The following is a 16,274-nucleotide window of genomic DNA, read 5'->3' as shown; positions in this document are numbered from 1 at the left end:
TATATTTTGGATGAGATAACATGTAGACAGAAGCATGGCATTGCTAATCAGTATAGCAACTTTAGGAAAAAGCCATTTTCTCTTTGCAGTCTTTTTAACTGACAGAGAGACCCTGAAGAATGTTCCTTTTTCCGACCGAGCAAAGACAAATGACCTTCTACACATTTCTTAAATTACACAGGTCAAAACTGTAACAATCCAAGCATACCAAAATACTACTATAAATTATGTTCAGTGATGACTTGGAGTACAGCTCAATGGTAGAGTGCTCGAGACCCTGGGTTCCATCCTTGTTCAAACAGTATTTTAATAAGCTGTATGCTTCTTTGGTGAACACTGTTACAATAAAATGCAAATATCTCACTGATTTTATCAGGTTTCTGTTCTTAGTATCATGGCATGCCAAGTGCTATGCAGGGCATGTGCTTTATCTAGTAGGTTTCAAGGTGTTTGTCTGGTTTGTTCATTGCTACCTTCCGTGCATTTCACACTGTCCAATGAATAGTCACTGGGTTGTTGAATCTGTTAAACTGAGAGATGAAGTGAAACATAATGTCAAAGAACATAATGTCCATCAGGAAGTCAAAATGCATAGCTATCAAGCAAAGGGCGAGTCACAGAGGTGTAGGACCACAGTATGTGTGGTGGTTAATAGTGATTATCAACTTGACAAGATCTAGAATCTCTTAGAGACAAGCCTCAGGATCTAAGTGAGAGGGATTACCTAGATGAAGCAAGCCTCTAGTCTTATCTGTGAAGGATTATCCAGATTAGGTTAACACAGGTGGAAGACTCACCCTGAATCTGAGTGGCACCATTATATGGACTGGGGTACTGGAATGAATAAAAAGGAGAAAAGGAGCTGTGCCTTGGCCTTCATCTGTTTCCTTGAGTTTGGATGCACAGTAGCCAGCTTTCTCATGCACCTGTTCCTGCAGCCATGCCTTCCCCACCATGATGTATTTTCACTAGATCTAGGGCCCAAACAAAACTTTTCTCCCTCTACCTCCCATACAAATTTACTTTTTGAAGCCAGGCACAGTAATGCCCAGAGGTAATCCCAGCATTCAGAAGGCTGAGGCAGGAGTCTGTTGAGTTTGAGGGCTATCTGGGCTACATAGCGAGACCTCATCTCAACATCAAAGTAGCCAAAATATTACAAAGGCCTTTTACATTTCTTTTTCCTTCCACTCAGACTCCAAGACCAATAAAAGTGTCTTCATTTTTTACATTCACCAAATCTCAACTTGGATGTAAGATTTTCACTGAAAATACGTGACTAGAAGCTCATAAAAAGCACAGTTGAAAAAGGGAACTTTTCGGTCATGAAATTCTTTTCTAATTGGTTCACACACAAATTTTTAAATTACATGTCTACAGCATTTTTTCTTCCTTGAACCGCTTCCAAATCCATTAATAACCACAAACTTGTCCTAGTTTAACACTAACCCCTGCCTAAAAATAGAGCAACTTTCCACTTGAAAAGTATTTTCCATCTTACTGAGTTGGTTTGCCTAGTTTCAAAAAGGAGCCTGAGTGCTTCAAACCCTGACCAGATCATCACTGTAATTGTAGGCATGCAATCAAAATGACATGCAAAATCTATACACTGTTCACATGAGTAATATGAAACACAAGGGGCATCTATAGAAATTACATCACTCTGCACACACCAGGTAAATTTGATTTTTAGGTATAAGTGTATTTTTACTTGTATGTATGTATGTGCACCATGTATGTGCAGTGCCTGCAGAGGCCAGAAGAGGGTGTCAGATTGCCTGAAAATGGAGTTATGGTGTGTAAGCTGTCAGTAAGTTTTAGAACTTGAACCCAGATCCTCTGCAAGAGCAGCCAGTGATCTTAAACTGCTCCCTCCAGCACCATGAAGTAATTGTTTTAAGGTTTATTTTTATTTCCTGTATATGATGCCTCACCTGTAGGAAAATGCCCATCTGTGCAGTGACTCCTGAGGACAAAAGACAGTGTCAGACCCCATGGACTGGAGTCATAGTGTGTGTACTACCATGACGGGTGCTAGAAAGCAAACTTGGGTCCTCTGCAAAGGCAGCACATGATCTTGACTGCAGACATCTCTCCAGCATCTAGGCCAAGTTCAGAGTCATGGTGTTATACATGAAAAGAAGCTTCAGTATTAACACAGGGCCAGATAGTAGAAAATAAATTTACCAGTTTCCTCATACCTTTTCACTTGTGGCTGATTTCCAATTCCTACTGGGTTAAGAAAATAGTGAGTTCATGGAGACCTCATGCTTAAAACATGTTAATGGTAGCTGGGAATGATGAAGAGGCACTTGAAATTTGTGTATCCAGTCTATTTGTAAGTGTGTATGCATGTTCCCAAATGTGCATGAAGGACACTGAGTGTGCTACTCCATCACTTTTGGCCTTATTCCCGTGTGGCAGTCTCCCACTGAAGCTGGAGCTAGGCTGGCAGCCAGCAATCCCTGTGATCCTCTTCTCTGCCCACACAGTTCTGGTGTTACAGGCATTCTTACCCACTGAGCCATCTCTCCAGCCTCCAGAGGTGAATGTTTTCAAGGCTATATAATCACTATTTTAGTTCTATGCTCTCAGCATCCTTCTCTCTCCTTGAACAGTTTGAAACACATTAATAATCTCACAGTGTTCTGGCAAAAGATAAGTCATCCCTAAGGAAAAATAAAAAAGGCAGTTTTCTCTGAAGTTATTTTTAATATACTAAATTATTGTAAGTTCCCTTAGACACTGGATCAAGCTGCAGGTAGAAGCTGTGGGTGTCAGAATAAAACGTCATGGGCAAGTGGTTCCTGCACTGAGCTGACAGGCACCTTCCACTTTTGAGCTCTTTGGCCCTTACATATCTTAGCTACTGCTATAACAGGCAGCAAGGTGAGCTATGACCACACAGTGAGGTTCCCTTGTCTGTACATAAGAATATTGACAACGACACTCATTTACAACCTTCCTAACAAGTGCCAGAGAAAGCAATGTGACATTAGTGAGCTTTACCCTTCAGCTGCACTAGTCAAATCTCAAATCTTGTTGGGTGACTCCCACTAAAACATCCCACTTTGGACCACTCTTGGTTACTGTAGTTATTCTTGTCTTATTAAATCCTCTTTCAGACAGGACATCCTGTTGCCGACAATTCTCAGCTGTTCTTTCAAAACTTAGTAAGCCTCACTTTTAAAAACACACGAGGGCCTGGAGAGATGGCTCGGTAGATAAAAGGGCCTGTCATGCAAGATTGGGGACAGGCATTCAGGTTTCCAACGGATATAAATACTGGGTAGGTGGGCTGACCTATCTCTAGTTTTGAAGTTCCAAGGGCAGAAGAGGGTGATGATCCCCAAGGTAAGGTGACTAGCAAGAAGAGCCATACTGGCAAGTCATGGGTTCAACTGAGAGACTACCTCAACAAATAGTATGGAGAGCAACCTAGGAAGGCTCCAGATGTTAACTGCTGGCCTCCCACAGACACATATGCACCTATGTGGGGGAGGGCCATACACACACACACAGAGAGAGAGAGAGAGAGAGAGAGAGAGAGAGAGAGAGAGAGAGAGAGAGACAGAGGGAAAATGAGCAAAGGAAGTAGACTGATATTTTTGGCTCATAATGCTTTGTCTGGGCATTTTTCTTTAAAAAAGAACTTACAGGTTTTTTTGCTTATATATTATGGTTTCTGATTTTGTTTTTATGGGTTTCTATATGTGTATGTGTGTCTTCACCCATGTGTTTCTTGTGCTTTTTATTTGACTCTTTTTTTTCTGTTTGTTCACTTTGTCTTACTCTGGTTTGTTTCTTATTATTTTATCTCATTTATTATTATTATTAATTACTATTATTAATTTGTTTTCTAACGAAAGAGAGAAAGAAAAAGGTGTAGATTTGGGTGGGTGGGTGGGAAAGTGGGGAGGATCTAGGAGGGAGAGGAGAACCAAAATCAGAATATATTATATGAAAAAAATCTATTTTCAATTAAAAAAAGCACAAAGGAACAAATGTCTTCAAATGTTAGGGTATCTTGTGTTGAACAGCTGCATTTAATCCATAGTGACAAGTCAAACTACTTGGGAGCCCTTGTGCCAACAAGGAAAATTTAAAACTGTACTAACCTATCACATGATGGATCTATGTAGCAAGTACGTAGTTCTCTTCACGAGATGGAAATTATAAAACACAAGAAGAGATTTGCTTTTGGGTTCATTTGATTGTGAGTTATTTGTTCCTGGATGAAACTGGCAATGGTCACACAAACCCTATGCAGCTAAGTTCAGACTCACCATCATCCACTAGGAGCCACATTCTGAAATAAAGGTTTAATTAAGTGTAGCATGCCTCTCCCTGACCAAAGTTTATGTCAACTGCATGAGGTAGCACCATGCAAATTCCTATTGATTAAAAAAAAAAAAATGGAATCACAAGCCACATCTCTATGGATTAGCTCAAACTATATTGAACCTGGCAGGAAATGATTCACTCAAAGCCTGGCTTACCCAGTCAGCATACTTTTGAGCATAAATATGCAAGCGTCATCAAGAAGCTAAATCTGCAAAACACAGACCATCTACTCCAAAATTATCAGAGCAATCCAGGAGTAGTTTCTCAATCATTGTTCTCCTCACCTTTCTTCTGTTTCATTTCAGGGTTTGACATGCTTTCTTAGGAAGAAATAAAGAAACACAAGCTTAAAGTAAACTCTGCTCAGGGAAAGGCTGGAATAGATACTAGGTATGCTTTTGAACAGTGTGATGTCACAAAGCCATAAAAGGAGATCTGTTAGCTGAAGCCTAAATAACGGTGCAGGTGAGATGGCTTGGTGGTGAGGTGCTGACATACAAGTATGAGGACCTGAATTCAGATCCCTAGAACTCAGGGAACACAAGCCTCCGTGAGGCCAGGATGCTGCTACCAGGAGACAGGAGGTAGAAACAAGAGAATCAAGGGATGCTGCTAGAGTATGAAACTGCAAATAGAGAAACCCTCTCTCAAATAAGGTAGAGAGAACCAATACCCAAAGTTGTCCCTCTGGCCTCCAAATGGTTATGATGTGCACAATTACACACACACACACACACACACACACACACACACACACACACACACACGTTTGAATGATGACTTCAGAGAAATACAGAAGACAAGTTCTTCTCTCCATGTCATGAGTACAAGCCATCAGTGCTTTTAAGACAGTGTGCAGCTTGCCACATCAAATATTCCGGTAAGTTGTATATAACTCAAGACATGTCAACACATACACATTCTCAGAAACACTAAACTCTGGCTAATGAGCAGCAGAAACAAACCACAAGCTTGTTAAATCATACCTAAATTTTAAAACAGTATTTTATTGCCTAATATCCTATGAGTCTACACAATTTCCCAAATTGTCAATCTATAAGTAAACAGTATCTTTATTGTGTGTGTGTGTGTGTGTGTGTGTGTGTGTGTGTGTGTGTGTGTATTGTTTGTAGCTGTGTACACACATGTATGCAAGAAGGCCAACTATCGGTGTTAGGTGTGTTCCTCCACAGCTCCTCACCTTATTTGTTTTGTTTTGTTTTCTCTTGATTTTTGAGACAGGGCTTCCCTGTGTAGCCCTGGCTGTCCTGGAACTCCCTCTGTAGACCAGGCTAGCCTTGAACTCACAAAGCCTGCCTCTGCTTCTGCCTCCCAAATGCTGAGATTAAAGGCATGCACCACCACACCTGGCTTTCTCCACCTTATTTTTAAGATAAGGTCTCTCACTAAACCAGAAACTCAATGATTGGCCAGACTACCTGTCCAGCCAGCTTCAGAGACCCACTGGTCTCCCTACCCAGCACCACTGCTAGAGTTACAGCAGTATACTGTAGTTCCTTGCTGTTACATGTGCCTTGGAGATCTGAACTCATGTCCTTGTATGAAAGGCAATTTAGCAACCAAGTCACGCCCCCACCCTTAAAAATACTCTACCAATCTAGGACTAGATACTAGAGCTAAGAGATGAGGGCTCCAAGTCTATCAATAATCATGAACAACCAATTGAAATTGTGGTATGTAGCTCTGACTTTTCAGGAAAGAAGTGTCAAAATTAACTACACAGGTGTTGTGTCCAATCTTAGGACAGTGAATTGTTAATGTGTTCTCTTTAGCCTTTGTTTAATATGCAGCTCTAATACTTCGAGTCAGCATTTGGCTCAAGTCCAGAGACTAGTGTACCAGCAAATGTCAGGTAGGGTGCCTTCGGGTAAATCTCTGACACTGCAGTCCTTGCAAACAGCTGACAGGAAACCCATATATTGTACAGCTCAAGAGAACCCCCGAGTTTTCAAGTAGAGGGAAAAAACGCAAATGAAAGACCAACATTTTACCCCTTTAATAATCAAAGAATGCAAGGGGGAAGGAAATGCAAACACAGGACCAGGCATACCTGGCTTGGTTAACTGTGAGCCTGTGAGTGGTCTCATCTGACTGCAACCCCTTTCCACTCCATTCCTCCAACCCCTGTGACTCCCCATGGTTCCAGTCCCTTGACCTTTCAAGACAGCAATCTGATAATCTGTCTCAAGAGCCCTACACTTCTATTTCCAGTAATCTCCCCTAAAGCAAAAACTGGAAGCAGTCTAAAATGCAAGCACATGTGCTAAATAAATCATAGACTGTGCTTGACAAGTGGGATGTAGGCACATACTTTCAGTCCATGTGCATTTTCTCCAAGTTTAATGGGACGATATTGTGGTCAGCTAAATGAGAATGACCTACCCCCATCCACTCATACATTTGAATGCTAAGTTCACAGTTGGTGGAAATAATTGGGAAGGATTAGAAGGTGTGGCCTAACTGGAGAAGGTGTGTCACTAAGGGGTGGACTTTTGAGGTTCCGAAATCCCACATCAACCCCCGTTAGCTCTTTCTTGAACTCCTACTTTGTGGATCAGATGTGAGGCCTTAGCTACTGCTCCAGTGCCTTGCCTGCCTGCCACCAGGCTTCCTGCTGTGATGACCATGACCACTAACCCTCTGGAACCATGAGTACCCAAATTAAATACTTTCCTTTATAAGCTGCCTTGTTATAGTGTCTCCTTACAGCAATAAAAAAGTAACTAAAACATACACTTCAAAGCTAGACAAACTGCCAGGTGCATACCCATAAACACACACATAAAAGTTGGGGGAATTTCTATGAATGTGTGTATACATGTCTTTGCATGTTTAATTTTATTTTCCAAATTGCTGACAAAGGACTGATTGATTGATTGATTGATTCATTCATTCATTCATTCATTTTTATGGCCAGCAAAGCCTTTTAAAGAGCCTAGTACCCAAAGAGTAAATTCATTACGATATTTTCTTTGTGACTTCTTTAAAATGAACTATTTGCTTCCATTCCTATGGATGTTGGAGAAATTTTCTTTATACAACGGAAGATTCTCAAATACTTTCTCTCCAATATCTGTGCAACTAGCTCCTTCACAGTCACCTTTTTTTAAAACTTTTGTGATGCTAAAGTCTATAAACACAGCATTAAATATTTATGGTTGATATTTGCTGCTTCTAAAAATACTCAGTGGAGGAAGATATGGACTTAATGAGGCCTCCCCTTAAACTTCTTGCTGATTTAATGGAAGTATTCTTTTGCAGAGGGCCTGCCAACTTCCCACAGCATCCAGACTGGGCTCTTCCTTCACAACATCCACAGAACCCCTAGAATTCCACCGGAGTTGGTTCAATGGGACTAAATAGAAACACCCAACTGTGGACTATCTCCAAACTTGTTCCTGCCAAGTGGAATTACTTTACTGGTGCATCTATGAAAAGAAATGAAATACATAAATTCATGAGCTACCAGAACACACACATTTCTTCAGTGAAACCCATCTGAATATTTTCTCATGGACTTAACAAAAGCAAATGTCCAAGTTAAAATGCAGAGACAGGGGGATCTCTGGGGCTCACTGGCCAGCCAGTCTAGCCTATTTGTGGTAGAGTTCCAGGTCAATGTGTTTGGTGGGAGAGACTCTGTCACACAAGACAAGGTGAGTGCATAAGGAACAATACCCAAGAGTTTGATTTCTAGCCTTTACGGGTACAAGCTCACATGTTCATGCAACTGTAAAGCACATGTGTAAGTACATGCACACGCACACACACCACTAAGATAACACTTTCAAAGAAAGCCCAATGCTTTCCATGGAAAGATTAGTGAATGGATATATTTTCATGTAAAACACAAGCAAAACACCTCCAGAAAGAATTTATCACATTAAAACTTTGAATGAACAATGTATAGAAAGGGGAAATCATAGAAAGAAAAAAAGGACATTTGTGGAAAAATGGACAGACTCTGCAAAAGTCTGAAATGTAGTTAATAATTTAAAGGATAAAGGGAGCATCTGTGTACCATTTGTTGCAACTACCAGTTTTGCTCATGCTTTTGATGAACTGAGCATCTCTGTGTATCAGTTCTCTAGGTAAGCTCTTAAAGACACTGTAGAAGCACTACCACCTGTGATTCACGGGATAACTCAACCCCCAGAAAATCATACAGAACCAACCAACCAGCCGTGTGTGTGTGTGTGTGTGTGTGTGTGTGTGTGTTGCTTTGAATAGAAAGGGTTCCCACAGTCTCATAAGTTTGAATGCTTGGCCCATAGGGAGTGGCACTATTAGGAGGTGTGGCCTTGTTGGAATAGGTGTGGCACTGTTGGACTATTTGTGGCCTTGTTGGAGGAAGTGTATTACTGTGGAGGTGAGTTTTCAGGTCTCAAAAGCTCAAGCTACACCCACCGTGGCACATAGTATCCTTCTGCTGCCTATGGGTCAAGATGTAGAACTCTCAGCTCCTTCTCTAACATCTGTCTGCCTGCACTCCACCATGCTTTCTTCCATGATGATAACAGACTAAATTTCTCAACTCTAAGCCAGCCACAATTAAATGTTTTCCTTTATAAAAGTTGCCATGGTCATGGTGTCTCTTGACAGGAATAGAAATTCTAACTAAGACAGTGTGTTAACAGCTGCCACAGGGGCACAAATGAGTACCTTATATTTTGTTTCATAGCTTGAAGCTTTCAACACGTTATCACTCTTTGCAACCCTGGAGCCAACAAAACAATTCTCCCCTGCTATCAGCCCACCTTTACAAATATCCCCATCCTAATCATTCCAGATGCCCTTATCTTCAATGTATAATTTTGGATATTGTTGTTCCCAGATGACTCCCCACATTAGAAAAATTTGGCTACCATCTCCAATATTTTAAATTGGGGAATTTGAAAATTCTTCATGAAAAAGTTTGAAGGAAGAGGATAGCTTCAAAGCCATGAATCTCAAAGGTTGGCCTTCAGATAAAAGCACTGACATCACCAAGCTACAGAACAAAGCAATTCACAATACTGAATATAATGTCAAGGCTACTAGGTGCAGCAGAACTTGGAAGTGAACCACATGGTAGATTCTCACCCACACACCTGATGTGATGTATGCCTGCTATAAGAGATGTAAGGAGCTGACCCACAGCACACTACACTCCACCATCCCAGCCCTAGCTCTCCCTGATAGGAGCCACTTCCTTTTCTGGACCACAACGGCATGTACATGAAATGCAGGGGGCTACAAAAGTATCTCAAAGCTTCCCTCCAATTTTAAGATCTTAGGATCCTACAAAATATTCAGCCTTGCATAGTGGTACACATATCTGTAACCTAGCTACCGAGTAGAATGAAGTATATAGAGGTTTTGAGTTCAAGATGAGGCCCTGTTCTGTCTCAAAAGGACAAAAGACAACAGACCCTGAGGTCTGTTGATTAGTTACCTTTGTCAACTTGGCACAAACCTAGAAGGGAAGGCAGTTTCAGTGGTGGATTATCCACACTGGGTTTGTCTGTGATTATGTCTGTGGGTGACTGTCTGAAGTTATGTGATAGGGTGTACCCTGGGTGGCACTAGTCCCTAGGCCAGACATCCTTAACTGTATAGGGGTGATGAAAGCTAGCTGACCACAAGCAAGAGAGAATGTGTGCATTCATCTATCTCTGCTCTTGATTGTGGGTACATATAATTCTGTTTGAGTTCTTGTTACTAACGCTTCTTACCTATAATGGACTGACTATACCCTGTATTGTACACTAAAATAAAATCTTTCTCCTCAAGTGGCTTTTTGTTAAGAGTATTTTTATCATGGCAACAGAAGAGAAGCTAGAACAGGTCCCATTAAGTCATTGCAATTTTCCAAAATTTATAAAATGGAATTAGCACAAATGTGAATCATTTGTTAGAATTTGGTGTTGCAAATAGGTGTTAAAACACTGTTTGTCTGTCCTTATCATTTCTCTGTCCACAGAGTCCCATTCCTAGTACCTCACCAGATGACTGGGATAAAAAGTTTCTATTGAGTTCTCCTGAATGAATGAACGAATTAAAAAAAAATGATTTTAACAAAGTGGTTCTAGTGCTGAAAGACCCAAGTGTAATAGACATTGTCCCTTCTTATTTTCTTAATGTTTGCATGTGTGCTATGTATATGAACATGTTTTTATTAGTAAGGGCTCTTCAAAAGAACACAACTGATAGAATGAATATATATGGGATTTATTAGATTAGCTTACAGGGTGAGTGAAGTCTGCATAATCTAACAATGTCTCACACTGGAGAGGCTGAGAATCTATTGATAGTTGTTCAGTCCACGGGGCTGGATGTCTCAGGAGTTCTAATCTGGTGCTAAAGACCTGGAGGATTCCTAAAGAGTTGGTAGTCTCCAATCTACACTGGAAAGCCAAAGAAGTTGATTCTAAATTGGTGAAGGAATGAGGCAGCAACAAGACAGATGGACTTGCCAGCAAGAATGAGGAGGGAAAGCAGGCAAAATAAGAATGTTTCTTTCTTCCATGGCCTTTTATCTGTGCTGCTTCAAATAATCTGATCCAACAGGTGGAGATTTAGTTGATTCAAGATGCAGTCAAGTTGACAGCCAAGATTAGCCATCACAGTGTTCTGGTGTATGAGTGTGAATGCAGTTGTAGAGCTCCGAGGACAAACTTTGGTGTCAGTCCTCACCTTCCATCTTCTTTGAAACAGTCTCTTATTCTTATGTTCACAGAAGCTGCATACAGCAGGCTAGCTGCCCGTGTACCTCTGGGCATTCTTGTCTCGACATAACATCTTGCAAGAAATGCTGAGATTACAGACTCTCTCTATAACATGCAGCTTTTTTTTTTTTAACATGGGTTCTGAGAATCCAAACTCAGGCCCCTACACTTGTGTTCAAGCCCTTTAATCCAGCAAGCCATCTCCCCAGCCACAATGTCAACTCTTAAATCATGGCCAAGAAGGCTGTGATGTAGGTTAATGACAAACTGTCTAGTACGTGTGAGTAACAAAATAATGATGACAACAACAAAAAGGGCTAGAAAGATGGCCCAGGTGTTTACAGTACTTGCTGCTCTTGCAGGCCACCTGGGGTTCAGTTCCCAGAACCTACATGGAAGATCACAACCAACAGCAAGCAGCTCCAGGGGGCTCCATCTTCTGACCTCCATGGGCTTTGCATGCATGCGATGCACTTTCACGGAAGAAAAAACACCCCCATGCATAAACTAAAAATAATCAAATCTTTAAAAATAAATAAACCTCTAACAAAAAGCACAGTAAACTGGCTGAGAGTCTTGTAAATAGAATGAATATTACGGTCCTAGACATTTGGGGGGGTGGGGGTGGCAATGAGACCTCCCAAATGTGTGGAGTGAGTATAGTATATATAGTATAGCCAGTCCCATCTGCCTGTGTGGGCTACACCTGGACTCCTGGGTCTCAGGACATACATGAGAGCATCAGTTACCTACAGAGGTTTGAGGTCATCTGTCACACAGCCATCAAAAGATAACTCATACAGTGGTTGAAATTGGTGCACATTTGTAGACAAGAAAACCAGACATAAAACCCAATTTGTGACATCCTGTCTCTGCCATTCAGTATTACATCATTCTGTGTGTTTACCTTCAAATAAGCATGTAAACAAGGAACAACAACAACAACAACAAGAAAACTCAAGCCAGTGTGAAGGGCCATTAGTTACTTTGCTTTTGGAGTATACTGGGCTATTTACTTACTTTTCAGATGCACAGCCTTAGAAATCAGGAAGCATTTCTACTTGCAAATGTTATAAAAGCCATGCCTTGTTAAGTTCATAACAAAAGCCCTGATCAGAGCTCTTGACTTACTATAAAGTCAACCTTAACATCATCTAGTTCATTTAGTAAATTATTGTAGTGTTTGAGACAGGATCTCTACGTAGCCTTAAACTCCAAATCTTCCAGTCTTAACTTCTTATCACAAGGTCACACCACCACGCCCAGCTTCTTCTTACCAAACTCTTGACATGAAGACTTACAGGAGCTATTCCCCTGCCCTACATTACAGAAGAACAGGCTCCCCAGAAAGGAAACCGGCCTTTGAGGGTGTAAAGACTCAGACTCACGCTGTATCATGAAGCAGAATTGAGACTTCCCTACAAAGCATACTTCTGAGCTGTTTGGTCATGGTCTCCAGCATCATGGAACCAATGACTGCACACATGCCCACTACCTTGGACTCCCCCTATGAAGCAGGATCTTCTTTGGGGCTTCTAATCATAATGCAAGATGCAAGGTGCATTCCCCCACCCATAACACTGCTACTGAAAGCTGAGTCTCTAGGGCTTGCCAGTCTGTTGTCAAATGTTGAGCTTGATGGCTGGTGATAAGCCATCAAGGTAACAACCTCTTGTTTACATTTGAAGTCAAGGCCACTAAGAGGAGACTCAGAGGTCAAGGTCTCCCCTGCTGTGCCCGAGACTTCCAAACACAGAGTATTTCTCAGCAGGCCATTTGTTTGTATAATAAACTTCCCTGAAAAGAGTTGAGTTTTGAAAAATGTTGAGCTTAGCACCTGTGGAAAGGCCTTTGGACTCAGCAATTTAGCTCCAGGGCTTAAAGTGCTTCTTCTCTTCCTCTGTACCTATCACTAGAAGAGAATGACGGCTTTGTTCCAAGTCAGGGGTACAGGTGAGCGGACACTCAGCCATGCCTACAGCAAAGCTCACTGCATTCCTCCTGTTAAGTTACCTGGACCAAAATCCACCTAGTGCATACAACCACGGAAGATTTCTGAAAAAGCCCCAAAGGGTAACAACTAAACAACAACACAGATCAACTCATGCCTTACTAACTCAAAACCTGTCCTTCATTCAATAAGATACTACCCAGAACACTAGTGGGGTGCTTAAGGAGGTCACAAACTTCAATTGCAGCTTCTGTGTTTGGCTTTGCACCTTGCTGCTTGGGTCCTACTCTTGGGTGTAGAAACAGCTTTTTAGGGGCACTGTACTTGGGAGGAAGAACTCCCTACAAAGACAAAGACTGTGACCTGCCTGGATTCCTTTGGCTGCTCTGTAAGTGTCTCATGGGCAGCATGAAAATCTACAAGAAAGTGGGGGTTGGAAAGGGTGGTGTATGATAACTGTTATGGGCTGGACTGGGTCCCCCAAAATGACATGTTCTAATCTGCAGACACCCATGATCTGACCTTATCTTTTTTTTTTTTTTTTGAGACAGGATTTCTCTGTGTAGTTTTGGTGCCTGTCCTGGATCTCGCTCTGTAGACCAGGCTAGCCTCGAACTCACAGAGATCCACCTGGCTCTGCCTACTGAGTGGTAGGGTTAAAGACAATGTGCCACCACCACCAGGCCAGTTCTAACTTTATAGATTTCTGTATATTTTACAACTGTAAATGATCAAACAGACTATTCTCTACATAATTTCATATATTCATGACACACTTAAACTTAATTTTTCTGATATTTCTAGCTTGTACAGTTTGTAAGTTTTCTCAAAAATACAATTCCATGTATATGCAGCCCCTACACTGTTCTAACCCATGTCATTTAAGGTTAAGCAATAAATAAATGTGGAAGTTGCCCAGAGCTGAAGGCATCCTTCTGCAATCATGAAATGAAATAAAATCCCAAGCCTAGGACTGGGAGATAGTAAACAGCTCAACTGGTAGAGTATTTGTAGAGAAAGCATGAGAGCCAGAGTTCCGTCCCCAGAAACCAAGTTAAAAAGCTAGGCATGTTTCCACAGAATTACAATCCAAGAGCTGGGTAAAGAGAGACAGGTGGATCCCTTGGGTTCACTGGCAGGCCAGAATGGCTTATCAGTTGAATTGCAGGTCAGTGTGAACTCTTGTCTACTCTTGGGTAGAACCTGAGGAATGCTACCCGAGGTTGACCTCTAGCCTTCACATATTATGTGCATACCTATGTACCCACACACATGAAAAAACATGTGTGTACACACATAAACAAGTCCAACCCGAGTCCAAGGAATATAGCCTCCTGAGAAGACTCCAGCTCTCAGGCCCCTGCACCTATTGAAGACCTTTCTGGGTCCCCATGTGGCCACAGGAACCGCTTTTTGGAGATCCCCATGCTCATATTGGCTCATACTGTGAGGACAGAATTAGCTGTGAAGGACAACGGTGGTGGCAGACTTGGTGTCATTCCCCTCCCCTCAACCCCTGAATTCTGCCTGTATGAGTTTATTTGTTCAGCCAGAGGCTTAGATTTCATGCATCATTCTCCATACAACAGTGCTCCGTGGTGCACATGCAGAATAGAATACAGTGCATGTTCTGGCCTGTCTTGTTCTATACTAAGTCTTTTCCCCTGGGTAAGATTCCAAGTTTTCTTGAAGGCTTCACTACAAAGCTGCTGCCTTCCTTCAGAGCCTCCCTCAGTCCTCTGGCTCCTGAGACACTGGGTTGGTACACTGATTAATTCAGTAGGGTTGTGTTGAGAGACGTGTTGGTGCTTTGGCTGATTCCTCCCACTCAGGCTATAAAGAAAATAAATTTCATTCATCATTTCCCCTCCTGGATCCAGCAAAGCACCTATAGTACTCGGCCTGGGTTGGCTGCATTGACACAAATGCAGAAATGATTACCATGGGTTTCCATGGGGCTAGGCACACAGCACTTAGTAACGACTCTGTTTTGTTTTATCAGTTTGTAAAGAAGTATTTCCAAAGAGACCAGCTGGGTCACAAAGGTGCTTACTGATATGATCTAAGATGAGAGGTATGCATGTTTCTGTTGCAAAGGAAAAATGCTATTCTCTATGGCACTCATTCCAATCTATAAAGGCATGTGTCATGATCACAATCTCTCCAAACCCAACCAAATTCCTATGTTAAATCCTCATCCGCAAGATGACACTATTAAGAGGATTGGGCTTTGGGAAGTGATGAGGTCACAAGTGTGGAATCTTATGGGTGGGGTTAGTGTGCTTTCAAAGAGATCCCAGAAATCCCCCTGAACTCTCACTTGTAAAGACACAGTAAGAAGGAGCCATCAATGAACCAGGAAGTAGCCATCACCAGATAACAATCTGCTATCCTGTCATATCCGACTTCTAACCTGCAAAGAAATAATCTCCTGTGTAAGCCACCCAGTCTGTATTTTATGATAACAGGCCAAATACACTAAGACATTCTGTAGTAATGTTTGGTAGCCTTGGTGAACTAAATGCATTTGTGCCTTTATAGTATTTCAACTTATGATGGGTTTATTGAATCTGAGTCCCACTGTAAATTGAAGAGCACCTGCCCTGAATAATTCAACACAGAGCTTGCATTTTAGTAAGCCATCAGAAACTCCACCCCCAAGGAATAGAGGTATCCGAAAGCTAAGCTATAGAACCTCCTGAAGACCACCACCCTTGGCTTGAAGACTGCTGGATGGCAACCTTTCGACACATTTCAGAGATTTATTTTCTCCGAGAAGCTATTCTGCCCATGTCTGTATCTTTCAGCATTTAGAATACATTCTGCCTTGTGGGAAGTTGTGCATGTGTGTGTGTGTGGTGGGGTGGTGGTGGTGGTAGCGGGTGTTGAAGGATTTCAAAAGGCATTCAAGACTGCTCTAAATTAATATCTTTGGGAGGAAAAATGTTTGCAGAATTTCACAGGGGAAGGCAACAGGAGATTCATAGGGCCACAATTCCAGCCTTTTAAACACATCACTAACCTCATACTCTAAAATACAAAAGAGGTAAAGGTAGAGTACCCAGTGGTTGAGTTGTTACCTAACATGCATGGATGCCTGGGCTTCACCCTCAGCATTGCAAAAAAGAAAATAATAAAATACAGCAGGCAAAAGCATCCTGTTCTTAAGTAGTAAGTGCTGCAAAGCCCCACAGTTGCTCATGAAATCTTTTCTGCATATCTCATCTTCCATGTGTGTATGTGTGTTCCTG

At 41.7% G+C, this 16,274-nt stretch overlaps 1 protein-coding gene across 11 annotated transcripts in view; it reads right to left on the bottom strand.

Annotated features, from left to right (window-relative positions):
- Positions 1-16,274, bottom strand: part of LOC118573676 (F-box-like/WD repeat-containing protein TBL1X) — a 158,938-nt gene that overhangs the window by 49,499 nt on the left and 93,165 nt on the right. The window contains exon 1 of one of the 11 annotated variants that reach the window (XM_036173971.1): positions 1,935-2,016. The exons of the other annotated variants lie outside the window; for them this stretch is intronic. The gene's annotated coding sequence lies outside the window, so the exon portion shown is untranslated. Of the gene's footprint in view, positions 1-1,934; positions 2,017-16,274 lie in introns of those variants that run through there. 11 annotated transcript variants of the gene reach the window in all.

This window comes from Onychomys torridus, chromosome X, assembly GCF_903995425.1.
Source record: "Onychomys torridus chromosome X, mOncTor1.1, whole genome shotgun sequence".
Taxonomy (NCBI): Eukaryota; Metazoa; Chordata; class Mammalia; order Rodentia; family Cricetidae; genus Onychomys; species Onychomys torridus.
Note: the sequence above shows the minus strand (reverse complement) of the source record. Positions and strands in the feature narration are given on the sequence as shown.